The 27,379-nt window shown below is 46.9% G+C and overlaps 1 protein-coding gene and 1 long non-coding RNA gene across 2 annotated transcripts in view; one reads left to right on the plus strand and one right to left on the minus strand.

The window, feature by feature from the left end:
• LOC109571885 (uncharacterized) overlaps positions 1-26,923 on the minus strand; it is a 29,270-nt gene extending 2,347 nt beyond the window's left edge. Inside the window, exons 1-2 of the long non-coding RNA XR_002182698.2 lie at positions 26,750-26,923; positions 23,357-23,410 (exon numbers count right to left, since the gene is read on the minus strand). This is a non-coding gene — a long non-coding RNA (uncharacterized lncRNA). The remainder of the gene's footprint in view (positions 1-23,356; positions 23,411-26,749) is intronic.
• The window catches only part of CAB39 (calcium binding protein 39), a 102,356-nt gene continuing 100,925 nt past the window's right edge, over positions 25,949-27,379 (plus strand). Inside the window, exon 1 of the mRNA XM_070773765.1 lies at positions 25,949-26,299. The gene's annotated coding sequence lies outside the window, so the exon portion shown is untranslated. The remainder of the gene's footprint in view (positions 26,300-27,379) is intronic.

Raw genomic sequence — 27,379 nt, forward strand, 5'->3', positions numbered from 1 at the left:
ACCGGCATTCCAGGGAGTCTGCCATGACTAAACAGAAAGTCAGACTTGAAGAAGGAGCGGGAGCTGAGACCTCAGGGTACACACCCCCAGGAGCTTGGACTGGGTGGTCTGCCGTCTTCATGGAGGAGCAATCCATAGAGGACTGAAAAAAATGTTTCAGCCTTAGAGGCAGTATCAGGACTAACGATATGTATCAGAGAATCAGCAGCATAGAAGTGATAGGAATTCTAAGATGAATGAGAAATGACACAGAGGAGAGGAAAGAGCCCCACACTGAACATAGAACTCCAAGGGGCAAGACTAGGGTCTTAACACCCTCAATCAAAGAGTCTTGGAGGAAGTGATTGACTGAGCAGAAAGAACGCCAGGTGAGAAACTGTCTTGGAAGCCAAAGAATTGAGAAGTCTGAAAAATGAGAGTATGGTCACCGTGTCACATCAAAGCAGCCCGGGAAGATAAGGACTGAATTGTCTCCAGTGGGCTGGATAATCTGGAAGTCCCTGGAGACTTCTGTAAATAGTTACAGTAGACTGGTCGGGACAGGACCAGAGTCAGGAATGGAAAGCGATTGAGTGGCGAAGGATAGAATTACCCAACGATGATGGATCTTTTACCAAGCTCGGGGCCAAAGGAAAGGAAAGAGGAAGTGCAGGGGGAGAGTACTAGGTCAAAGGGAGGGGTGAGCATGTGGGCGGGGGGTGAGTATTGAGGGAAGCTTGAGCATATTTCCAGGTGAAAGGCAAGGAGGGAGATGTTAAAACAGCAGAGGGAGATAGGAGGAGAAGGCAATGGCACCCCAGTCCAGTACTCTTGCCTGGAAAATCTTTCAGTTCTTAAAGTCTTTCCCTGGAGGGGACACACATCATATCCACTCATGATCCTTGGCCAGAATTCATCTCTTGGCCCCAACTGAAACTGCAAAGCAGGTTGGGGGCCAGGGGGAGGCAGTTGTTGGGAGATGCAGAGGAGCACACAGAATACTCCGGGAGCGCTATCTCAGCTACCGGCCTTCCTGAGAACCTTTTATCACAGTTGTCATTTTACAGTAATTTATAAGCTTCTTTGATGACAAGTGTCTCTCTCATTAGACTGTGAACCCTAAGCGGGCAGGAACTGTGTGTGCACTGGCTTATCACTCATCTTCAGAGTACTATGAAGTTGATCCTCACTAAGTATTTATTAGATCACCCAACAAACGGGCAGTGGGCTCAGCAGTTGGGGAGTTCATCTCCGGAGACACAGGACATCACTTGAGAAGGAAAAAAAATTTTGAAGTCTAAGGGGTGATGCTGAGTTCAGGATCAGCAGGGGGGTAGTGGATTTTGCTGGGGAAGAGTGAGAAGATCTGATCAGGAGAGGTGTGGGTGGATTTGCCCTGCAGCTTCTAGCTTCCTAAATCAGCTTTTATTCATCCACTTGCAAAAGCTTCGGGTACCCGCTTCCCTGCTGCCTCAGGGCAAGTAGAGAAGGGGGAGGGTGAGCATAACCATCACCAACACCCACTCCTTCCCCTCCCTCCATCCTCCTGCCAAAAATAATATAGCAACAGCACAATGGGCAGTCTCTATAATTAGGCAGGGCCAAGAGGGGTTGCTGTCTCCGAAGAGTACTTGCTTTCTCTCTGTTAGTAAGTAGTTAAGTAGTAACCCGAAAGGGGAAGCTCTTTTTTCCAGGACAGATGGCTTAGGAACTGGTTCTTGAAAACAGGTGAGGAAAAGGAAACCACGGGGGAGAAAAAGCCTTCAAACCTTTGGAGAAGCAGGGACTCTGGCACAGTCTAAACCCAGCTCTGCCTTTGATGAGCTCTGTGGTTCTGGCCACATCACACAGCCTCTCTGAGCTTCAGCTTCCCCTGCAAAATTCACCATCGAGTCTAAGATGCACTTTTTTTTTCTTCCCATTTTAACATCTCTGAAATTAGGCTACACTTTGCAATCAATGTCAGGTTATAATACAGTTGATAGGGTTTTTCTCTTGTTTTCTCCTTCATGTTACATCGAGTAGGGGGATTCCCTGGTGGCTCAGGTGGTAAAGAGTCTGCCTGCAATGTGGGAGATCTGGGTTCGATCCCTGGGTGGGGGAAGATCCCCTGGAGAAGGAAATGGCAACCCACTCCCGTATTCTTGCCTGGAGAATCCCATGGACAGAGGGGCCTGGTGGGCTACAGTCCACGGGGTCGCAAAGAGTTGGACACGACTGAGCAGCTTCACCTACACTGAGTAGCATTAGATCTGATGAAATACTGCCTGTCCCTTTTTGTGTTGGGATCAGCAATCACTTTGGCACAGGACCTGCACGTTGGAATTTCAAGAACTGTGGCTATTTTAATAATATTGCTTCAAGATATTAAAGACAGTCTTGTTACTTCTCTGGTGGTCCAGTGGTTAAGAATCTGCCATCCAATGCAGGGGACTTAGTTTCAATCCCTGGTCTTGGAACTAAGATCCCACATGTACAGTTGTCATTGCGGGCCTTAGGAGGTACCCTTGCAAAGCTTCTTGTGGGAAGTGCTCTGATTTGTAGGTGGGACTGGAATACAGGGGCTTCCCTCGTGGCTCAGCAGTAAAGAACCCCCCTGCCAATGCAGGAGACATCAGTTCGATCCCTGGGTCGGGAATATCCCATGGAGAAGGGAGTGGGAAAGAGCCCACTGATGGGAAAAGACCCTGATGCTGGCAAAGACTGAAGGCACATAGAGAAGGGGGCAGCAGAGGATGAGATGTGATAGTATCACTGACTCAGTGGACATGAATTTGAGCAAACTCCGGGAGATAGCAGAGGACAGAGGAGACTGGCATGCTACAGCCCATAGGGTCACAAAGAATTGGACACAGCTTAGCAACTGAACAACAGCAGCAACAACTAGAATACAGACTAGAAGATGAGCGGGAGTGGGCGGGGGCAGAAAACAGAGGGATTAACAGGAGGAAGAATTAAAGGTGAAGTAATCGACGATCATCTTGTTGGAACTTTACAATGGCAATGGAAATGTGAGCCATGCTGGTTCCAAGCCTAGGAAAGACAAATGAGCTCGAATGAAGTGATCAAGCCTCACGGATGACTCAGCAAGGAGCAAAGAAGAACATCCAGGACAAATCTCCCTTAGCCTCAGAGAACCAGAGGCTAATCTCTGCCAGACCTGGAGGAGTTAAGAAGTCTGATTATTATAAAGTTGGAAGGTGAAAATGTGACCTTTTCGTTCCTTTATTCTTTTTAATCAGAAGATAGAGACTGTTGTTTGGTGCAAAGCTCCCTATTAATTTTTAAAGACATGAAGGAACACTTACATGCTTGGGAGTAGATCTGGGAAGAATGTCTACCCCTGGTTTAGGTCCCTGCTCCTTCCCCCTGCCCTCACACCCCACCCCCAAGAGGTTTGTTCAATTTGAATTGTATCTTTTTGTTAAATTTTTGTTAGTGTGTGAACATCTGGGTATTTCTACTTGAATTTAATACTTGATTGTATAGTGTACTTTTGGAAATGCTTTTTATGAAAGGATTTCATTACTTAATGGAGCAGGGTAATGTTTAAAGTAAAATCAGGGTTTGATCTGTATTGATCTGGAGAAGTTCCACCGGATGTCAAATGTTTATGGTTTTGCAGGTCCCAATTCTAAGAATCAGGGAAAGACATTAAAACATCAAGATAAATAAAGGTACAAAGAAATTTGTGTAAGGAGTGACTCAGGACATTCATTATTTTAGGAGAAGAGAATTATTAATGAATTACTTTAATGGTAGAATTGCTAATTGCTATGTTACCTTTATGGCTGAATAGAGCAAATGTGGAAATTCTGTTTCGCTTATAACTTAGCATGTAATTGTGTGAGTGTGCCCAGTTCTGCTCAAAGAAAGTATAAAGTTGTAGAACAGATTTATGTTTAGAAAATATAGATTACACAAAAATGCAGAATTGAGTTTTTGATCATAAGATAGCTTGGCAAAAAACATTATGGCAATTGAAATATGAGCGATGCTTATAAATACTTTCTATGATGTACTTTATCCTTTAACTTAATCAACATGACTTTTGAGATAATTTTTGTTAAAACAGTCAGTGATGGAACTTACATTTGAAATGTTGAGATAGAAATTGGGCTGTTTTCACATAATTTTGATTAGACACATTCCATAGTGTTTATTTGCTTGGTAATTTTAATATAAGCCTGCAATGATTATTGGTGAACTTGAAGGGATTTATATTTTTTTTAGTGGTATCTCCAACCCATAACCTGGCCTGCCCTCTGAGGTGGTTTGTGGTATAATCATCATAAAAGAGGCCTGGACCATTAATACTTGGGATCAACTCAGATCTACAAAGACATTTCAAACACTTTCAATGACAATGTTACATTGTTGATACCTTATATATTTTGAAAATAATTTTTATTTCTTTTCATTTGAAATTTCTGTACTGTATAGTGGGGTCCCTAGCCCTGGTCTGGTTTCCAGAAATTTACTTGCATGATTCTGGGAGTGGCTAGTAGGGTGTTCTGTGGAATTGGTATGGCTGGATGCACTGGGATTTGCAGAAGCCACACCAGAGACACACAGATCCTCAGCCTGGAAGAAACCAAGTTTCAGTTTGATGAATTTGCCCTGGACCATCTCCAGCACACTTTAGGTACTTTATGTACTATTCCTCAGACACTGTGGTGATACAAATAACATCTTCTGTATCCACCCTAAAATAGCTGGAGATACTGCAGCTCCTTCTTGGGGGCTCTGCTGGCAAGTAGAGGCCAGGTGCCAAGACCATCAGCTGCATCCTAGCTGCCCCAGCTGGGCCTGAGCCCTGGAGTGCTGTCACCCAGCCTGTGCCTGGACTGGAGGGAGTCTTCTTCACCCTTCTAGGTCTGAACAATCCTTTCTGGAAACAGTGGGACTAAACCACAGTAACTGACAATTTCCCTGGGCTCTCTTCCACTGTAGCAGAGTCTTGGGGAGTTTGGATTCCAGCCCAGGCTACTGCTTCAGTGAGGGCTTCGTGCCTCCCTTCCAGTCCCTGGAAGGCTCTGACCCCTGGATTCTTCTGGCAGAGGTCATCAGTCACCCTTCACTATGAGGTCAGAGAAGAAAATGGCAACTCTCCACAGTTCTTGCCTAGAAAATCCCATGAACAGAGGAGCCTGGCAGGCTACAGCCCATAGGGCCACAAAGAGTCAGACACGACTGAGCCCATGCCTGTTCTGAGATTTGTTCTACCTGCCAAACTCAACCCATTTTGGGGGCGGGGGGATGGGTAGGGAGTTACCTGGATAGAATACAACAGGTTGATAGAACTCTACATCTTTTTGCCTTTCTGACCAGCCCAGCATGCACTGCCTGAGGTAGGTCAGTGGGCTTCCTATGTAAGTGTTATAAGCCACCTCCTGCTGTACCTCCCTGACATTTTTACACAGTCATGTTCACTCTCACCTATACTCACTCACCTGTATGCACTACACACCACATCAGCCAAGTGGACAAACTACCCAAGGGAACCATGGCATTTCCTCAGCTTAATAGATGCTCTTTTCCAGCTATCCCCTCTCAGCCCCCAAGAATGGTGTCCTTCACCAGGAATCAAGACCCAACTCTCCACCCTAAAACCCAGGACAGCCAGGATCCAGCTCCCTTTCACAGGGAAAGGAGCCTGTGATCTTCGTCGAGACAAATTACAGGGTGTCAAAAAGCCTCCTCGACTCTGGTCCACGTAGCACCATGGACCACGTGGCACAGTACGGACACGCAGCACAGGTGAGTCCCTATACTAGGGCGCCCCACGGCCACCGAGACCGTATCCACAAGCCCCTCAGCTGCTGTCTGTAAGCCATGCCGGAAGCCCCACAGCTCCTGGCCCCACCCAGGAGCAACTGGAATAGAATACAACAGGTTGATCGAAGGACACCGTTGGTCTCATGTTCACCTGGGTACTTGGACACGGAGCTCCATCCAGTTCTTGCATTCAGCACTCTCCTAGCTCGGTGTCCTCCAGCCAGACTATACCATAAAGAGTTTAAACAGCAGTCCCCAACCTTTGTGGCACCAGGGACCAGTTTTTTGGAAGGTAATTTTTCCACAGACTGGGGTGGGGGATGGTTTCGGGATGATTCAAGTGCATTACATTACTGTGCACTTTATTTCTATTATTATGGCATCAGTTCCACTTCAGATCATCAGGCACTAGGTCCTGGAGGTTGGGGACCCCTGGTTTCAAGGGTATATTCATCTTTTGAAGGTCAGGTCTTCCAACTAGGACAGTCTGGAAGAAACTTACCATGAGTAGTTAATAAATCCTTGACCACTCCCAGCAAGGACTTGATGTCTTTGTAAAAATTAAAAACTGGGAACTCTAGCTAAAACAGGATATCCCAGAGTCAGGGCTGGGGCCACCAAGACAGGGGACATCAGTCTGGAAGGGAAATTAGGATCTAACTAGGTTGCATATACATACAAATCCCACATAAGTACTTTTAGCCATCAAATCCCTACCTCTCTTTTTTTCTCACCAGGCCCTCATATGGTATAATGGCCCTAATCAGGGCGGTCACAATAAAAGACTCACTTCCAATCATTTTCAATTCATGAAGTCAATTGGAGGAGCCTGTCTGTTCATAAAGCTGGACATTCTGAGGATGAACAGTTCAGAGGTGCACCTCTGAGCGAGCAGAGAAGGCCTTCTGCATATGCTTTGACCAGACCCGGTATTTGGTGATACTCTGAAGCCTGAGCCACACCATGTGGATTCTGAGGACTCACACGTGTGGTCCTCCGAGGCCTCCCAGTCAGGAGCGAAGCCCTACATGACAGGTGTTCTGATATACTGTTATTTCCTGAACCTGGTCTTCAACACCACATGTGGGCCAGTGTCCCCTCCCCCAATTTGATTCAAAATATTTAAGGTTGAGTTGACCAGGTTTCTACATTCAAGTAGCCAAACTCTTATACACCAGAAATAATACTTCTCTGATTACCACAGCTATTAAAAAAACTCATTTACCATTGCATCTTGTCAATAGATCTCCTCAAAATAAAAGAAATATTCTCTGGACCCCAAAGTTAGCAAAGCTCCTCCCAAAATCATAGACCTGATTTTTCCTGCCCTCATCCAAGCCCACCCTAACTCAGCCCACCCATGTCTGCCTGGCATGGGAGCCTCCCAAACATGTACACAGGGCCGCCATGTTGCTAGGAAACTTCTGCTTTTGTGTCTATTTTTCAAAGAATCTAATTCTGTGAGAAGTCAACTCCCAGGACACAGATAGCATTAAAAAAAAAGGCTTTAATGCTTAGACGAGATGAATTCAACAGAAACTTACATAGTGGGCCCCAAAGGCTAATCACTGTGGCTTGAAATAGCTCTAAGAGACAAGAAAACTCAGTCCTGGCCACTTGACTTTCAGTGATTGGTGTTTTCAAATAGCTAGCCTAGGCAACCATATAGCTAAATCCTTATCAAATGAGATTGAATAACAGGAGCCAGCTGAGGTCACCTAATTCAAGGAAGATCCTCCATTCTAAATAAGTCATAGCTGAGTACTCCTAGAGGGCTTCCCAGGTAGCTCAGGGGTAAAGAATCTGCCTGCCAATGCAGGAGATGCAGGTTCGATCTCTGGATGAGTAAGATCCCTTCCTGGAGAAGGAAATGGCAATCCATTCCAGTCTTCTTGCCTGGAAAATCCCATGGATAGAGGAGCCTGGTGGGCTACAATCCAAGGAGTTGCAGAGTTGGACACAACTGAGTGCATGCACACACACACACACACACAAGTACTCCTAGAACCCCCAGCATGATCAGACACCAGCAACAGGCCATTGTTGCATTCAGCAGTCCCTGGACAAGGTCCTTACCATTCTGTGGGGACTTCCAGAGTACAGAGGACAGGAGAGGCTTGCTCTGCCATTATGACTCCTCCAGCATGTTCCCTGGGGAAGAGCTGGAAGACAGGTATGTACTGCTGCCAGGAGGGCAATCCAGACGTCAGGTTTCTGGCAGAACATGCTCAGGGCAAGGCAAGGCCCAAAAAGACCCTGCAGGCTCCCTTATTTCGGATGCCAGAGGCCCCTGAAAACCGGACTCTGTAATAGTTTTGGCCTCTTGATCACTGGTGTTCTATATGAGGTCACCAAGACAACTCACAGGACCTTCTAGACCAGAGCCCTGGATCCAGCCATCACAGCCTTAGTGGTCAAGGCTGGATTCTAATCCACTGACTAACCAAGTGGCCTCAGTTTGCACACCAATTCTGGAAGCACAGTTCAAAGCCCTATTGAGTGCCCGTCCATCCTTCTGTCCCATGATTTTGTTAAAACATTAGGTGAGCCAGACCCCAGAGAGGTCCTACCATTGCTATACACAGAGATGATCTTTCAGCCAGAATCCATTCTGCTTTGTAGGTACCTACGTAGTTCTAGTTATTAAGCATGCTTAATATGACTTTTGGCTACCTGTCATAGACTCAGCATGACACATTCCCTCATCCTGCCTCTAATGAGGTTTATAGCTTTGTCTATTTATTTTTGGCTATGCTGGGTCTTCACTGCTGCACAGGCTTTGACTAGCTGGGGTGAGCAGAGGCCACTCTCTAGTTGCTGGGAATAGGCTTCTCATTGCTATGGCTTCTCGTGGAGCACAGGCTCTAGGGCGTGTGGGCTTCAGTAGTTGCGGTTCCTAGGCTTAGAGCACAGGCTCAGTAGTTGTGGTGCATGGGCCCAGTTGCTTCACGGCATGTGGGATCTTCCCAAACCAGGGATCAAACCCATGTCTCCTACACTGGCAGGCGGAGTCTTTACCACTGGACCACCAGGGAAGCCCTGTCGAACTTTACGACCCAGGACACACTTTGTACGGTAAGGACAGATTCTCAAGCTTCATAAACTGTCTCCTCTGTCTCAGGCACTATGCTAGGCCTGGGGACAGCACAGAGACACCCAAGGGCCCTGAGAATTCTCAGGGGCTCCCTGGCTACCATTGGCCCCTGGACCCAGCCTCAGACACGCTTGCTTCAAACGGGGGAAATCATATGTGATATATTAAAAACAAACAGAAACCCTACCACCGATGTCTAGATCCCTCAGGCTGCAAAAGAGACAACTTCAGGACAGAGTTCAGGCTCTTCAGCCTTCTCAATCATGCCCTTTGAAATCTTGAAGGCCACTTTCTGATTCCTGTACAGTAGCAGAGGTAGTGAATTCTGTCACCTGCTGCCATCAAAGACCCCTGAGAATGCACATTCTCCCCAGTGGAGCCTTCCCTGCCTGCCCCCGTTCCCCACCCAGAAGAGGGATGAGATGCGGTTGTGCATACATGCACGCTCAGTCATTCAGTCGTGTGTGACTCTTTGCTACCTTGTGGACTGTAGCTCACCAGGCTCCTCTGTTCATGGGATTTTTCAGGCAAGAACACTAGAGTGAGTTGCCATTTCCTACTCCATGGGATCTTCCAAACCCAGGGATCATACCCATGTCTCCTGCATTAGCAGGCAGATTCTTTCTTTTTTTTAAATTTTTTAATTGAAGGAGAATTGCTTTACAGAATGTTGTGGTTTTCTGTCATACATCAACAAGAATCAGCCATAGGTACACCCATGTCCCCTCCCTCCCGGACCTCCTTCCCATCTTGCTCCCCATCCTACCCTTAGCCTGTCACAGAGCCCCTGTTTGAGTTTCCTGAGTCATACAGCAAGTTCCCATTGGTGATCTATTTTATGTATGGTATAGTAAATTTCTAAGTACTCTCTCCATACATCTCCCCTTCTCCCTCCTCTCCTCCCACTGTGTCCATAGGTCTGTTCTCTATGTCTGTTTCTCTGTTGCCGCCCTGAAAATAAATTCGTCGGTGACATCTCTTCAGATTCCATATATATGTATCAATATACAATATTTATATTTCTCTTTATGACTTACTTCACTTTGTATAATAGGCTCTAGCTTCATCCACCTCATTAGAACAGATTCAAAACGCATTCTTTTTCATGGCTGAGTAGTATTCCATTGTATATATGTACCACAGCTTCTTTATCCATTCATCTATTGATGGATATCTAGGTTGTTTCCATGTTCTAGCTATTGCAAATAGTGCTTCAATGAACACTGGGGTACATGTGTCTTTCAGTTTTGATATCCTCAGGGTATATGCCTAGGAGTGGGATTTCTAGGTCATATGGTGGTTTCATTCCTAGCTTTTTAAGGAGTCTGCATACCATCTTCCATAGTGGCTGTTCCAGTTTACATTCCCACCAGCAATGCAAGAGGGTTTCCTTTTCTTCACACCCTCTCCAGCATTTATTGTTTGTAGACTTTTTGTTGATGGCCATTCTGACTGGTGTAAGGTGGTAGCTCACTGTAGTTTTGATTTGCATTTCTCTAATAATGAGTGATGTTGAGCATCTTTTCATGTGTTTGTTAGCCATCTGTAAGTCTTCTTTGGAGAAATGTCTCTTCAGATCCCTTTCCCACTTTTTGATTGGGTTGTTTGCTTTTCTGGTATTGAGTTGTATGAGCTGCTTGTACGTTTTGGAAATTAATTCTTCGTCAGTTGTTTCCTTTGCTATTATTTTCTCCCATTTTGAGGATTGTCTTTTCACCCTGTTTGTAGTTTCCTTTGCTGTGCAAAAGCTTTTAGGTTTAATCAGGTCCCACTTGTTTATTTTTGTTTTTATTTCCATTTCTCTAGGACGTGGGTCATAGAAGATCTTTCTTTGATTTATGCCATCGAGTGTTCTGCCTATGTTCTCCTCTAATAGTTTAATAGTTTCTGGTCTTATATTCAGGTCTTTAATCCATTTTGAGTTTATCTTTGTGTATGGCATTAGGTAGTGATCTAATTTCATTCTTCTGCTCGTAGCTTTCCAGTTTTCCCAGCACCACGTATTGAAGAGGCTGTCCTTGCCCCATTGTTTATTCTGGCAGGCAGATTCTTTACCACTGAGCCACCTGGGAAGCCTCACAGGGTTGGTCAGAGGCCTGTATACCTTTTACTTTCTGACCAGCCTTTTCCTGGACTTTCTCTCTTTGGGGCCTCCCTGCCCCCAGTTTTCAGGGAATGTTGCCCCTGGCATTTCTGACTTTTGGACTCACTCTTCCCCTCACACTGGTCACTCCGACAGCTCTCCAGTGACACAGCTCTCCAGTGACCAGCTCGGCCTCAGCCTGTGCTCCGCCCCACACCTACTCACCTCAGACCCCAGCTGCCTTGACTCCCATCTCCTTTTTTCCTTCAAAGGCAATCCTGGGTGTGTTTCCCCCCGGTTCAGCTCAGAAGCGTCTCAGAATGGTTCCTTACTATCCTGCTCGGCACAGGACATGGACATTCCCTTCTACAACTCCACCACCACCTGAGGTATCCAGGGCCATACTGTTGCTCTCTGTTTACACACAGCCTGAGTTGTCTAGGGGTGGTTATCCACAGGGCAAAGTCATGGAAGGGGTAGACAGAGTCTCAGGGCACAGATGGTTGTCATCCCAGGGGGACAGTCAGGGTCTGCCATCAAAGAGAGGTCCTCTCTGGAGCTATGACAAAATTCACCTGAGAATTAAGGAGATGATTTGTTCAGGCTACTGTATTAAGGAGAACATTCATTAATGAGAAAAATCTCAAAGAAAAGGAAGGGAACCTGGGGTTTTATAGAGGCAGGTAAACAAGGCAGTCAGCTTGGGGTCCTACGGGAGGAAGGATGGAGTTGAGACTTTCCTCGGAAACTCTGAAAGCAGCATGGTCCTTCGTGGTTAGCTGGTTTGTCATTTCTGAGGCACAAAGCGTAGGAGGAGTTTCTTAACCATCACTGCTGAAGTGGCACAGGGCACAGATAAAGATCGATATTGTCATTCCCGCCTTCCCTTTCAAGATGACTATCACTTATCACTGAACAACTCAGAGGCAAGCATAAACCTCCTGAGTGGCATGAGGCAGGGCCTAAGAAGGCGTATCTCCAGGATTCAGGCTGGTGTTGTTCTTATATAACTGGTGGCTCATCTGTTGAGTGGTGGGGGCAGAGGTCAGTTGTTTTATGGTCCTGGAGATCAGATATCTTAAAAGAGGGATGCCTAAAACAGAGAAATAATTCTTTGAAAGTTGTGTTAAAGAGCCGGGAGTTGAACCTTGAGAATTAACCAGTGGCTCTGCAGAGTCAACCTTAGTTCCTTAAAAGTGTCATTTCTGATTAAATGAACATCTTTCTCAACTATGGTATTCCAGGCAAAGCCTTGGGTTCATAACCAGTGTTTCTAATTATGCCTTGTTAATAAGGAAGACAGATTCTTATTAAAGTATGAAAATAATTATACTGCCATGAAATTAAGAATAGTCACCAGAGTTTCCAGAGAAGGCAATGGCAACCCACTCCGGTACTCTTGCCTGGATCCCATGGATGGAGGAGCCTGGTAGGCTGCAGTCCATGGGGTCGCAGAGTCGGACACGACTGAGCGACTTCACTTTCACTTTTCACTTTCATGCACTGGAGAAGGAAATGGCAACCCACTCCAGTGTTCTTGCCTGGAGAATCCCAGGGATGGGGGAGCCTGGTGGGCTGCTGTCTATGGGGTCGCACAGAGTCGGACACGACTGAAGCGACTTAGCAGCAGCAGCAGCAGCACCAGAGTTTCTCAATTTTGGAACCATCGAGGAGAGAAAATATGTATTTACACATGGCTTGTTTCTGGTTAGCTAAGTATAGTCCACTGAATTGTTACAAGTTATACATGACTCTGGGGCTTTCCAGGTGGCACTAGTGATAAAGAACCTTCTGCCGATGCAGGAAGACGTAAGAGATGTGGGTTCGATCCCTGGGTTAGGAAGATCCCCTAGAGAAGGAAATGGCAACCACTCCAGATTCTTGCCTGGAGAATCCTATGGACAGAGGAGCCTGACATGTTAGTCATAGTCCATAGCGTCACAAACAGTCAGACACGACTAAAGTGGCTTAGCATACACATACATGGCTTTAGAGAAAAGAGGATGGAGTTCCTTATATACCCAGAAATCAGAACATTAAAACAACATCAACAATATTCTAAACAAAACCCACCATCACCCCTCATCCTTTCATTCAGTCCTATGTAACTAACTCGCCTTTCACTGGGCTTTGGTTTTGTTGTTGTGGTTGTTGTTGTTCAGTCACCAAGTCATGTCCAGCTCTTTGTGACCCCATGGACTGCAGCACACCAGACTTCCCTGTCCCTCACCACCTCCTGGAGTTTGCTCAAGTTCATGTCCATGGAGTCAGTGATGCCATCCAACCATCTCATCCTCTGAATTCATCTGTGTCTCAACTAAAAATCTAGAAATCCTGAATCATCCCACTAGTATGGTCTCATAGTTGTCTAAATAAGGCCATCAGAAGACTGTACCCCAAAATGTCTAGCCCAGTCCTTTTCTACAGGTCTCTAAGACAGCCCTTCTTTGTCAAAGACAAGCTCTGTAGTCTGTAGCTGATTGTAATTTCTTTCAGGGGAAGCATAAGAGAAATCCCAAAACTATCTTTAGATGACAAAACAAGATGGCTGTGGTTAACCTATTACTGACACACTTCAAAAGTGAAAGATCTGCTGGAAGTTCCTAACAGGAATAGTACAGCTGACAAGGAAATTTAGTGATTTCTACGGCATACAAACCAAAACGACAAAGTCAACCCAGAAAACATTGTAGACAAAATATCTGTTAATGTAATGAGTAACTCTATTTTCAAAGAAGAGTGAATATCATATTTAATTTATAAAAATGGAGTAAGATAATCTTCAAAGGAAAAACTCTTCAGATATAACATATAGTAATCCTCACGTAACAATATTCCGTGAATTTACTGAACACATAGCTATAGTACACTAGGAATATATAAAGATTATAAAATAGACTCGGTAAATCTGGAACTGGTCCTAAACATCTGCATATTACTATAACCCCGTAGTTAAGTGATATGAGTTTCCAGCTGAAAACCACTACTCAGGTAGATGCTAGATTCAAATTAAAGCTATGACCAAGTTGCCATTTTAAAATAGCTGGAATTATGACTGACAGCACCTACTGTGGTGGTCAACAGTCTGCTCTGCGTCCATGGATTCTACATCTGTGGATTCCAACAACTGAAAATAGAAAATATTCTGGAAAAAAATTCCAGAAAGTTCCATAAACCAGAACTTGAACCCACAGCACATTAGCAACTGTTCAAATAGCATTTACTTTGTGTTTGCATAACATTTACAATGTATTAGGCAAAGTAATCTAAGGAATACGGTGGGGGGCACATAGTTTATATGCAAATACTTTGCCATTTTCTGTGAAAGACTTGAGCATCCACAGATGTGTTAGGAGATCCTAAAACCAAGTCCCTGTGAATACAGTCTTCCCTGGGATGACTATTGTACAGCAGCACCAAGACACAACAGGGCCAGTGAGAGCGTTGACAGTGCTCTAGGAATTTCCCTAGAGCATATAGTTCCTGAAATCCAAACTTAATCACGTTCTACCATATGATGTACCCGGGGACATGCTAAGGAGCATCTCTCCTGATTTAACAACTCTTTCCATGCAATTCATCAATATAAACTCCTTATTTCTGCCATTTCTCTTTTTACAATGAAAGATCAAATCATTTGTGTTTTTTCCTTTGGGAAATCTTAAAGACAGTCTAAGATGCAAAAGGAATCATTTAGGGTCAATTTGGGGAAAGGCAAAATATCAAAAGTTGTCAGGAAATTTGAACACCCGAATAAGGTAGGATCATGAGTCCCTGAGAAAGAATGCTTGGCTACTCCGCTTAAAGTGACAAGAAAGGATTTAAAAAATAAACATAGGCGCTAACATGATTGTAAAGAATCTTAGCTCTTTCCAGAGTAAGAAAACTTTGTTCTTTTAAACAACCAAGGACATAATAAAGTCAGCAGAAGCCATAGAAGGTTATTCTGGCAAAACACAGAATCTGTTACCTTGGCAAACTACACAGAAGGTAAAGAATAACCTTTTACAACCTCATATTCATGTCCGATGACTGCTCTAACAAATTTAGGAGCTTGAGACAACATAGATAAATTATCTTATAGTTCTAGAGATCGGAAGTCCAAAACCCAGTCTCACTGGGTTGAAGTTAAGGTGTCAGCAAAGCTGCTTCCTTCTGGGGGCACTGGGAGAGCATCCATTTCCTTTTCCAAAAGCTACAGTCTCTTTTCATTCCTGACTCAGGGCCCCTTCCTCCATCTTCAAAGCCAGCAATGAACTAGCTTTCTCTCTCTTTCAGCTTCTGCTGTCGTTTCACCTTTTTCTTATTCTGACTTCCTTCCTCCCTCCTATAAGGACACTTTTGACTACATTGAGCCCACCAGATGTCCAGAATAATCTCTCCGTCACAAGTCCTGAACTCAAATATTCACAGGTTCCAGAGATTGGGCCATGGCCACGTTTAAGGGGTCATTAGTCAGTCTGCCAAACCTCTTGCTAAGGGAGACCAATCATTTTCTCATCTTAACAGAGAGAAAACCAAATTTTAATTTTATGTCAGTGTATCTGATACTAAAACTTTTTTTGAAAATTTTATAAGTAAATCCATCAAACCTTAGCAAGCTTGGACAAATAAAATTTCATTTTCTAGAACCTTCTATTACTTTCTACATTCATCAGGTTGCGACCTACTCTTTCCTCTTTCTCATTCTGGAACAACCAGTCTTTTTACCTTAGGACAAAATGACTCTTTTTTTTTTTTTTTTTCTTAACAAAAGACATCCTGCATATCTCAGCTCCCGGAAACATTCTCCTGATTTCACAGAGCCAGGATCTTCGTGGATCTCCATCCTCTTCTTTCTTTGCTCTTACAAAGAGGGAAACTTCTTCTTTCTCTTCTGTTCCCATGAAGCTTCCTCCATCCTTAGGGACCTCCAGACATCTGTGATGCCCTTCTCTTCCTTGTATCTTCAACTTGTTTAACCATTTCTTCCCACAAGCATTTAAACACGTGCAAGTCTCTGCTGTCTTCCAGAGCTCATCTGGACTAGGCCTTCCTCTCCACTTCCCTGTCTTGAAAGTACAAACTCTGCTTATATTTTCCCTTTCCAGAGCTGCCATTCACAATTTCAACACACTGCCGTACAAGCACCTCCTCACCCATCACTCCACTGGTATGGATCTCTCCAAGATCACCCAAATCCTCCTGTTGCCCCAGCCAACCACAACTTCCACACTTGTGTCACTTGGTCCGACTATAGCACTAGACTGCTGACTGTTTTGTTGTGGCAGTCCCAGAGCCGGTTGGAAACGAATTTCCAGAGACAGAGTATTTCAGAAAGGAGTGAGTTTATTAAGAACAAACAGCAGAGACGCGGTAGGAGCAGTGGGCAGGCTGATCTCCTGATAGACCAGGGAGAGCTGACGGGATGCTGTTAGGAGAGCGGGCCAGCTCAAGGGAGAGCTGACACTTTGGTAGTCGATTTTTATAGCCTTGAGATAAAGAAAATTTCTGCAGGAAGCACAGCATAAGGTGATTGGTTAGCACACTATAGGGTAAGTATTCGGGTGGGCGTTTTTGCCTAACTTGGAGTCAGGAAGCTCACCAGTAAGGATCAGGAAGGCTTTTGGCAATGGTCAGCTCTGGAGGTGACCTTGGTTCTGGGTTCTGCATCTGTGGCCTTAGTACAAAGCCTCACAACTGTGACCTTGGTGTGAAACTCCACATACTCTTTCTCTGGAAGTATGTCTGTGGGATATATGCTTTCCTGTCATGTGATGGTTCCCAGATGGTGTCCATCTAACTAGATAGCTCTATTATCCAACCAGTTGCCTGGTTTTCATCCTGTATTCTTGATTCTCTCTTACCATCTATATTCTTCAAATCACCAATTATGGCCTCTTGAGAAACCTATATGCAGGTCAGGAAGCAACAGTTAGAACTGGACATGGAAGAACAGACTGGTTCCAAATAGGAAAAGGAGTACATCAAGGCTGTATATTGTCACCCTGCTTATTTAACTTCTATGCAGAGTACATCATGAGAAACACTGGACTGGAAGAAACACAAGCTGGAATCAAGATTGCCGGGAGAAATATCAATAACCTCAGATATGCAGATGACACCACCCTTATGGCAGAAAGTAAAGAGACCACCCTTATGGCAGAAAGTAAAGAGGAACTCAAAAGCCTCTTGATGAAAGTGAAAGTGGAGAGTGAAAAAGTTGGCTTAAAGCTCAACATTCAGAAAACTAAGATCATGGCATCTGGTCCCATCATTTCATGGGAAATAGATGGGGAAACAGGGGAAACAGTGGCAGACTTTATTTTTCTGGGCTCCAAAATCAATGCAGATGGTGACTGCAGCCATGAAATTAAAAGATGCTTACTCCTTGGAAGGAAAGTTATGATCAACCTAGGCAACATATTAAAAAGCAGAGACATTACTTTGCCAACAAAGGTTCGTCTAGTCAAGGCTATGGTTTTTCCTGTGGTCATGTATGGATGTGAGAGTAGGACTGTGAAGAAAGCTGAGCGCCAAAGAATTGATGCTTTTGAACTGTGGTGTTGGAGAAGACTCTTGAGAGTCCCTTGGACTGCAAGGAGATCCAATCAGTCCATCCTAAAGGAGATCAGTCCTGGGTGTTCATTGGAAGGACTGATGTTGAAGCTGAAACCCCAATACTTTGGCCACCTCATGTGAAGAGCTGACTCATTGGAAAAGACCCTGATGCTGGGAGGGATTGGGGGCAGGAGGAGAAGGGGACGACGGAGGATGAGATGGCTGAATGGCATCACCGACTCAATGGACATGAGTTTGAGTGAACTCCAGGAGTTGGTGATGGACAGGGAGGCCTGGCGTGCTATGATTCATGGGGTCACAAAGAGTCGGACATGACTGAGCAACTGAACTGAACGGAGATACTTTTTGTTCTAACTGATCCACTTTTCTCCATGCCGCCTAGATCAGGCCCCATTATCTCTCGTCAGAATGAGAACAACCTCCTACTAGTCTCACTACCTCTAACCTGGCCTTTTCCCACCCACAGTACCAGTAGGCTCAGAGTGATGTCTGTAAACCTAAAGAATGATGTGAATTGGTCACTCCACAGCTTAAAGTTTTGATACTCCCTCTACCCAACCTACCCCCTTTGTCTTCATGTTGAAACCCCGTCTCCTTAACACAGATGATGTGGGTCTTCATTCCTGGGACTTTGCTTATCCTCCAACGTTATCTGGTGCCAATTTCCCTCCATAAGTCCTGGACAACATGAGGGACCTTGAGGATATTCAGGTGTTCTACTAAGTGAAATAAGTCAGACAGAGAAAGACAAATGCTGTGTGTTCTCATTTATATACACAGAATCTAGAAAAGATGAACTCACAGAAATAGATAGTTGAATGATGGCTGCTAGGGGCTGCAGCTGGGGAAAATGATGTCCATACTATGTCTAACATAAATGTAATATGTATAATGTGCCTACACTATACATATGTCACATGTATAATGCACACAGAGATGTACATATCTAATGTACAGCATGGTGACTACAACTAGCAGTACTCTATTTTAATGGAAGTTATTAGGAGAGTAGATCTTAAATGTTATCACTGCACAGTTCAGTTCAGTTCAGTCGCCAAGTCCTGTCCAAGTCTTTGCAACCCCATGGGCTGCAGCACGCCAGGCTTCCCTGTCCATCACCAACTCCCGGAGTTTACTCAAACTCATGCCCATCAGGTCAGTGGTGCCATCCAACCATCTCATCCTCTACCATCCCCTTCTCCTCCTGGCTTCAATCTTTCCCAGCATCAGGGTCTTTTCCAATGAATCCACACAAAATCATGTGAGGATTATGTGAGGGGATGCAGATTTGAACTAAACTCATTATGGTAATCCTTCTGCAATGCATATATGGACCTAGTCATCGTACTGCACACCTAAAACACATATGTTGCAAGTCAATAATATTTCAATAAAGCTTGGGAAAAAAGAAATAACAAATTAAAAAAAAAATAAAAGTCCCCTCCCCAAGCACTAAGCTCTATATAGCGAATTACTGGTATGCACTTCCCCAAACTCATTGTTCTTTCCTGTGTTGGGCGCTATTCACATGATCTTCCTTGATCATTTACCTCCATTTTCAGCTGGCTAAATCTTATTTACGCATCTTGTCTCACTCTCTGTAATTGCTGTTTCTTTGTGTGCCTTTCCTGGACTGCAGGCTGGCTGAAAGACATTGGGTCATGCCTTGGCCCAATGTCTCCTTCCCACTGTTTGTGCCCAGTAATTATGTGTTCTCAATATGTATTTGTTGAATACACAAAGTTTCAATGAGATTCAGAGCAGGTTTGGTGGGTATGAGGGTGTGGGAAGGGTGGATGGGTGGGAGGAGCAGTTCAACAGGAGAGTTACAGAGTTCAAGCTTCAAAGGTAGAAGCTTGGTAACTGCAGAGACCAGGGTGGGGCTAACCAAGTGGTTGCTGAGTGGAGTGGAAGTGAAGGTCACTGGGGCAGAGAACATGAGGGAATCATGACCTAATATGTTGGATGAGTGGCACTTACGTTGGCCTGGAGAAGTCAGGCACAGGGTGGGGCGGGCAGGGAAGCTGTGAGTCAGGCTTCAAAGTCCTTCACGAGTGGTGTGATTAAGGCAGGGAGGTGCCTTTATCCGATGGCCTGGCTTCAGCAGAGGAGAGGAAGGGAAATGAAAATGATGGAGGAATTACACAGGACCAACACAGACTCCAGCAGAATGTGACGTTGCCGTATGACCCTGAGGTCTGTGGACATGGCTTGAGAGAGTGAGGGGCCTCTGTTGAGACGGCCTCTACATGAAGAGGTTGAGGAATTTCCCAGAAAGAGATCATGCTTCATATAGTATAAATTATAGGATATATCATAAATGCATATGTAATACATTAAAAGAAAGGGGTTGGAGTCTAGTAGAAAGATTGAGAAGGATCTCCCCAAGTGCAAATTCAAGTGGTCAGATGGTCAACTGGTCAGATGCTACTGCTCCTTCCACTTTGGCTTCAGAATTTGTTACAAACCCCTTATCCAGAAATTTCTGCCATCTTGCTGCTACAATTCTTGGCTGTAGTGGACTTATCCCACTTTGAGAGATTAATCTGGAATCCTGCTCTGACCCTTAAATCAAAGGAATCAAAACTTGCATGTGGGATTATCCACCCCCATGCATTCTTTTATTCTGTGGGAAACTGGGTCCCAATTTGTTTTTGTGGTATGTCAGCACAATAAAGGCCACCCTTTGGGGGACTACAGTTAAAAAGAATTCTCTTCTTTAAAAAAGAAAAAGTTGTGGGGGTAAAGACCTCATTGAACAAAGTTTTAAAATTAGATAAAACTTGCATTCTGCTCACTGTAGAGGGCCAGGCGCCTCCCATCCATGGCAACTGGAGAGAAGCAGAGACAGCTCCGGGCATCTGCTTGCTCAGGGCTTTTCATCAGCTGATTTCTCCCTGAGCCTAGACAGCTATAGTTTTTCTAATAGTTTCTGATATGTTTGAGATCAATTGCCCTTGGTTGGAATGAACTTTACTTTTAGTGTGCTATTATTTTACTTGTATTCCATACTTTTTATTTAGGTTTTTCATATATACATGGGTGCATGCTAAACCACTTCAGTTGTGTCTGACTCTCTGCAACTCTCTGGCCTGTGTAGCCCGCCAGGCTCCCCTGTCCATGGGACTCCCCAGGCAGGAATATTGAAGTGGTTGCCATTTCCTCCTTCAGGGGATCTTCCCAACCCAGGGATCAAACCCTAGTCTCTAATGTTTCCTGCATTGGCAGGCAGGTTCTTTACGACTAGCACCATCTGGGAAGCCACATAAGTATATACACACACTAGCAAGATTAGTCTGGTTTTCTTGTGTGTGTGTTGCATTTACCAAGGTTTTGGTATCAAAACCATAACCAGAATAAGAAGAATCCTCCCTGCTTCCAGGCACAACTGTTAGAAATGCAGAATCCCAGGCTCCACTCTAGACCAATGGAATCAATATCTGCATTTCAACAAGACCCTCTGGTAACATACGTGGACATGAGTATGAGAAGCTGCCCCAGACCTTGTCATTTACCAGAAACTGCTTATTCCATGGGGGCTTCCCAGGTGGCACAGTGGTCAAGAATCTGCCTGCCAATGCAAGAGACCCAAGAGACATGGGTTCTATCCCTGGGTCGGGAAGATCCCCTGGAGGAGGAAATGGCAACCCACTCTAGTAGTCTTGCCTGGAGAATGCCATAGACAGAGAAGCCTGGCGGGCTACCATCCAAAGCGTCGCAGAGTCGGACAGACTGAGCAACTGAGCACGGCACAGCTTCTTCTGTACACTCAGTGCAAGCAGCCTGGCTCTCTACTTTTCCAGCTCACCTGGCCTGCTGTGCTGACCACACCATCCTTTCGCTTATCACTCCTTAGTTCCTGCCACCACCTTCGCAGGGTCTCTGTCCTCACATTGCCCCACCTCCTCCCCCATTTCCTCCCTCCCTCCTATCCAGCTTGGAGGCAGCAGTTAGGCATTATTATTACTTCCTTGCATACACCCTTCCCTTTCTTGCCCCTTCTTCTCCTCATGGAGTCATGCAGCAAAAATTAAAAAAAAAAAAAAAAACAACCAGAAAGTGAAAGTCAGTCAGTTGTGTCTGACTGTACAGTCCATGGAATTATCCAGGCCAGAATCCTGGAGTGGGTAGCCTTTCTCTTTTCCCGGGATCTTTCCATCCTTTCCAGGGATTGAACCCAGGTCTCCTGCATTGCAGGGGGATTCTTTACCTGCTGAGCAACAAGGGAAGCCCAAAATAACCCTGGTTGAATTCAGGTCCCCACCATCCTGTACTTGCACCTTTCTAGGAAATTGTGGCCCCCGAGAAACAGAATGATCCTACTGACCGGCCCTTCTGTAGACAGTCCCTTCTCCCCTCAAATGTCCAACTCCTCCTCCCCCTGCACGCTCTGAGCTGATGACCTTGCTTCCTATTGCCCTGAGAAAACAGAAACCCTCAAGGGAATGTCCATGCATTCTGGCTCCTCTTCTCCGGGGCTGCCTGCCCTCTGTTACTGTGAGTGAACTCCTGCCTTGTTGGTCTCCAAGGTCTGCCCGCTCCCCCTCAGTTCCAACTGTATGCTGTAACCTTCTCTTCTTGCTCACTCCAGGACAACTCTCCAGGAAATGCCACCCCACCCCAGTCATCATCAAATTTTCCCTTGTTACTGAATCATTCCTATCAGCACATAGGCTGTCTCTAACAGTTCCTATCCTCAAAACAAAACGAAATAAAACAAATGAACAAAAAAGTCTGTCTTGACTCCACATTCCTTTCTGGCTACCACCTCATTTTTCTGCCCTCCTTTAGAGCAAAGCTTCTTGAAAAAAATGTCTGCACCCATGGGCTCTTGTTCTAGAGCCCAATTCTTTCTAGAGATCTTTCTAGGTCTCATTCTTTCTAGAGGATGAAGCTTTCCCACCAACCTCTGCTGAAGCAGCTCTTCCCAACTTCCCACTAGTTGCCCCTGTGGCACAGACACCAACGGCCAATCACCAGGACTAACTGTACTTGAACTGCTAGCTACATTGGGAGGCATTCCTCCTCTATCCCAGCATGCAAAGCTCTCCTGGGCCTTCTCCTCCTGCCATGCTGGCTCCTCTCAGCATCCTTTGCTGGTTCTTGACCTCCCAATGTTGGGGCCTCGGCTCACCTTTGGCCAAGTCTTTTATTAACACTCTCTGCTTAAATGATCTCATTGAATGTTGAGATTTTACTTACTCTGTCAGTCACTCAGTCGTGTCTGACTCTTTGTGACCCTATGGACGGTAGCCCACCAGACTCCTCTGTCCATGGACTTCTCCAGGCAAGAATACTGGAGTGGGTTGTCATTTCCTTCTCCATACTTACTCAGAGGACTCCCCAAATTCCATATCCAGCCCAGACCTCTCCCCCAAACCCCAGATTTCTACATGGAGCTTCCTACTTGGGTATCTAATTGACAGCTCAAACTCAATATGTTGTTGTTGTTCAGTTGCTCAGTCATGTCCAACTTTTTGAAACCCCATGGACTGCAGCACACCAGGCTCCCTGTCCTTCACTATCTCCCAGAGTTTGCTCAAACTCATGTCCACTGAGTTGATGATGTCATCCAACCATCTCATCCTCAGTCGTCCCTTTCTCCTCCCGCCCTCAGCCTTTCCCAGCATCAGGGTCTTTCCCAATGAGTCGGCTCTTTGCATCAGGTGGCCAAAGTACTGGAGCTTCAGCATCAGTTTTTCCAATGAATATTCAGGGTTAATTACCTTTAGGATTGACTGGTTTGATTTCCTTGCTGACCAAGGGTCTCTTAATACACTTCTTCAGCACCACAGTTCAAAAGCATCAATTTTCAGCACTTAGCCTTCTTTATGGTCTAAATGTACTTCTAAGTTACTCACCTTCATATCTGTTTTGGGTTCTTGCCCATTTCACCAAATTGTATCTTCCAGTTGCTTGAGAAAACAAAAAACAAACAAAACTTAGAAATCAGCAAAATCACGTCAGCTCCTCTTTTTAAATGTGTCTAGAACAGGACCACTTCATTAGTCTTCCACTGGGCTGAGTCTGTCTTCTTGTCACTTGATTATTGCAAAAGCCTTCCAACTGGTCTCTTGGGTGAAACTCTCAGGCCCTTCAGGCTAGTCTTCACACCACAACCAGAGTAATTCTTTTGAAATGTCAGACCACGTCCTCTCTCTGCTCAAAACACTCCAAATAGCTCCCGCTCTCATTCAGTGTAAATACCAAAGTCCTCACTTTGGCCTATATGGCCTCCTCCTCTTCTCAACTCTCCCTTCTAAGCTCAGGGCTCTTGCCTTGGTGGGCTCCAAGGCATCTCCCCCTCAGGGTGTTGGTTTTTGCTGTTCCTTCTGCCATTCCATATACATAGCTCATAGCAGGCTCTTTCTTCAAATAGCTACCCTGGGCTTCCCAGGAGGCATTGTGGTAAAGAATCTGCCTGCCAATGCAGGAGATGCAAGAGACCTGGGTTCTGATCCCCCGGTTGGGAAGAGCCGTTGGAGTAGGAAATGGTAACCCACTTCAGTATTCTTGCCTGGAAAATTCCATGGACAGATGAAATTTCACGGGCTACAGTCCATGAGGGTTGCAAAGAGTCAGACACAACTGAGCAGGCACGCATGCACCCTTTGTGGGAGCACTGTAAATAACAATTCCCTGCACTCCCTCCCCTCCTTAGCCTGTGTGGTTTTCTCCACAGCACTGAAAGCCATCTGAAGTAATATATTCAATAAATCAATCAATCACATGCAAACTTTACAGGACACCCTGTATTCTCTATGGGTGGTGGGTGGTTTAGTTACTAAGTCGTATCGGACTCTTTGCCACCCCATGGACTGCAGCCGGCCAGCCTCCTCTGTCCGTGGGATTTTCCAGGCAAGAATACTGGAGTGGGTTGCCATTTCCTTCTCCAGGGGATCTTCCCGACCCAGGGATCCAACCCGGGTCTCCTGCACTGCAGGCAGATTCTTTACCGATTGAGCTACCAGGGAGATCCAAAGTCATATATATGTTGGTTTGTTTATTGTCTTCAGTTCAGTTCAGTCGCTCCCTCCTATCGGACTCTTTGTGACCCCCATGGACTGCAGCATGCCAGGCCTCCCTGTCCATCACCAACTCCCCTTTACTCAAACTCATGTCCATTGAGTCAGTGATGCCATCCAACCATCTCATCCTCTGTCGTCCCCTTCTCCTCCCGCCTTCAATCTTTTGGAGCAGGGAATGTTTTGTTCACTGCCCCACCACCTAGAATAGTGCCTGCCACACAGTCAGATCAGATCACATCAGATCAGTCGCTCAGTCGTGTCCGACTCTTTGCGACCCCATGAATTGCAGCACGCCAGGCCTCCCTGTCCATCACCAACTCCGGGAGTTCACTCAGACTCACGTCCATCGAGTCAGTGATGCCATCCAGCCATCTCATCCTCTGTCGTCCCCTTCTCCTCCTGCCCCCAATCCCTCCCAGCATCAGAGTCTTTTCCAATGAGTCAACTCTTCGCATGAGATGGCCAAAGTACTGGAGTTTCAGCTTTAGCATCATTCCTTCCAAAGAAATCCCAGGGCTGATCTCCTTCAGAATGGACTGGTTGGATCTCCTTGCAGTCCAAGGGACTCTCAAGAGTCTTCTCCAACACCACAGTTCAAAAGCATCAATTCTTCGGCGCTCAGCTTTCTTCACAGTCCAACTCTCACATCCATACATGACCACAGGAAAAACCATAGCAGTAGATGTCCCCAAATACCTGCTCGATTACAAAGTAAAGCAAAGCAACTGAAAGAAATGAAGATATACATGTATGGTAACAGATACAGAGTCTGTTGTCGGAGTTTGCAATGCATTATCTCGTTCATCCTCATTCAGTTCAGTTCAGTTCAGTCGCTCAGTCGTGTCCGACTCTTTGCGAGCCTATTATATATTATACTTTTGTGTGACTATGTGTGAAAGAACGTAGGAATAAGGACAGGAAATAGCCCATAAGGACTAAACGGTAAAGTGGAGACTGAAATCCAGGCTGTTCGATCACTTTCTACGCTCTTTCTCAGAGGATGCTAAAAATGAGAGTTCTCTCTCCCTCGGAAGTATAAAGGAGTCTACACAAGTCGGCGCCCGACCTTTTAGCAGAAATAAAGCTCTGTTAAGAGTTCGGGAAGTGATCGGAGAAAGTGGACGTAGGATTGCTCCGGGAAGAAGTGGTTGCACAGAAGAGATGGGGCTGAGCGCCAACGTTTAAGTGTCAGGTGAAAGGGGAGGAACCCTGGTCCTCGGCTTCCGCTTTTGTCTGCGTCCCTTCCCGCTTCGGCTCTGCGAGGACTCCTACGCGCCCCAGCCCTGAGTCCGCCCGTCCGCCTCGGGGCGCCCGAGGCCAAAGGCGTGGGGCGGGGGGCGGGGTGTTGCGGCGCCGCCCGACGTCGTGCCCTCCGCGGCTGCGCAGTTCGCACGTCAAAGCCGGGCTCGGGCCGGGAACGGGGGTTTCGGGGAGCAGCGCGGCCTGGGGAGCGTCTGAAGCTCCGGGAGCCGGGAGAACGCGAAGGCAACAGCGGGCCCCACCACAAAGCCGCAACCCGAACGAGTGAGCGAGAGCAGCAGCAGCAGCAGCAGTGCGGCGGCCGCCGCGGGAGCCTCTGGGCCGCCGTCCTCCCGCGCAGCCGCCGCCGCCGCAGGATCCTGTCGCCGGGAGCAGGAGCGGGCGGAAGACAACGGAGGGGCCGAGCGCCCAAGCCGCGCCGCGGGGACCGAGCGAGCAGCCCGAGGCGGCGGCGGCCGCCGAAGACGGGGACGGCGACGACGCGGAGGCGGAGAGGGAGCCGCCCGGCCCAGCCCCGTGAGTGACCCGCCGGCCCGACCCCGCTCGCGGCGCGGACGCCAAGCCTGGCTTCCGCCTCCCTGCGGCCCCGGCCCGGCCCCGACCCCGAGGCTGCCTCCATTTTCTCCGGTTGGCGGTGGCGGGTTCCACACCCCCACCCCGGCCCAGGAGTCGGCGGGAGCGGCCCGGCCTGCCCGCTCTCCGCCCGGCCCGGGCCCCTCGCGGGAGCCTTCCCCGTTCCCCGTCCCTCCCCGCAACCTCGTCCTAGCCGGCGCGGCGCTCAGGGGTCTGCGGCCCGGGGCCCCGGGGACCCTATGCGCCCCTGCCCGCCCTCCGCGGTTCTTTGGCGGGGCTGTCGGCGCCCGGGTTTGTTGGGGGAGGGCGTCCGGGGCCCGGGCCGAGCCAACTGTCACTCCCACCGCACCAGGGCTCGGGGCCGCCGCGCTCCTCGCCCCCTGGTAGACTTACCTGTGACCCGGAGGCGGGCGAGCATCTTTGCGATCTTCCTCTCGGGAACACTGCCTAACCGATTTCTGGTTAGGGAATGGTGCGGTCGGAGCGTTCCCCCGGGTTCGGTTGGACCAACCTGCGCGCTGACCCCGCTTGCAGGCGCCACCCCCGCCCTCCGGTCGGTCGGCGCCGGAGGGATTCAAAAGGTGAACCCGGGCTCCGGGGCCCCCTTCCCACCCTCCCCCCACCCCGGGGGGTACCTTAGACGCTCTTGGTGGGGGAGATAAGGCACGATACCAGGAAGGAGGCGATAGTCCTGTGAAAGACCTACAGAATGCTAAGAAAGGTACCCGGGAAAGACCGGGACCGATCGATCACACCCTTCCGCCTAGTAGAAATTTGGAAGACTTCCTGGGCGAGGCGGTACACAGCCGATCTTGAAGGCTTGTGGGGATTTGGGAGAGAGGAGGGTTTGCAGAAGAGAACAGTGTGTGGAGGGGCAGCAAAGCTAGAGGAGGACAAAGGTAAAAAGGTACAGTCTAGGAATAGTAGATAATGCAGTTGGTTGCGTAAGGCCACGGTGAGGAGTGGTGTGGGGGCGGGGGGCGGTCGCCACAGTCGTTTGGGGTCCACATCCTGGAATACTGT

This window comes from Bos indicus, chromosome 2 (assembly GCF_029378745.1).
Source record: "Bos indicus isolate NIAB-ARS_2022 breed Sahiwal x Tharparkar chromosome 2, NIAB-ARS_B.indTharparkar_mat_pri_1.0, whole genome shotgun sequence".
In the NCBI taxonomy this organism is placed as follows: Eukaryota; Metazoa; Chordata; class Mammalia; order Artiodactyla; family Bovidae; genus Bos; species Bos indicus.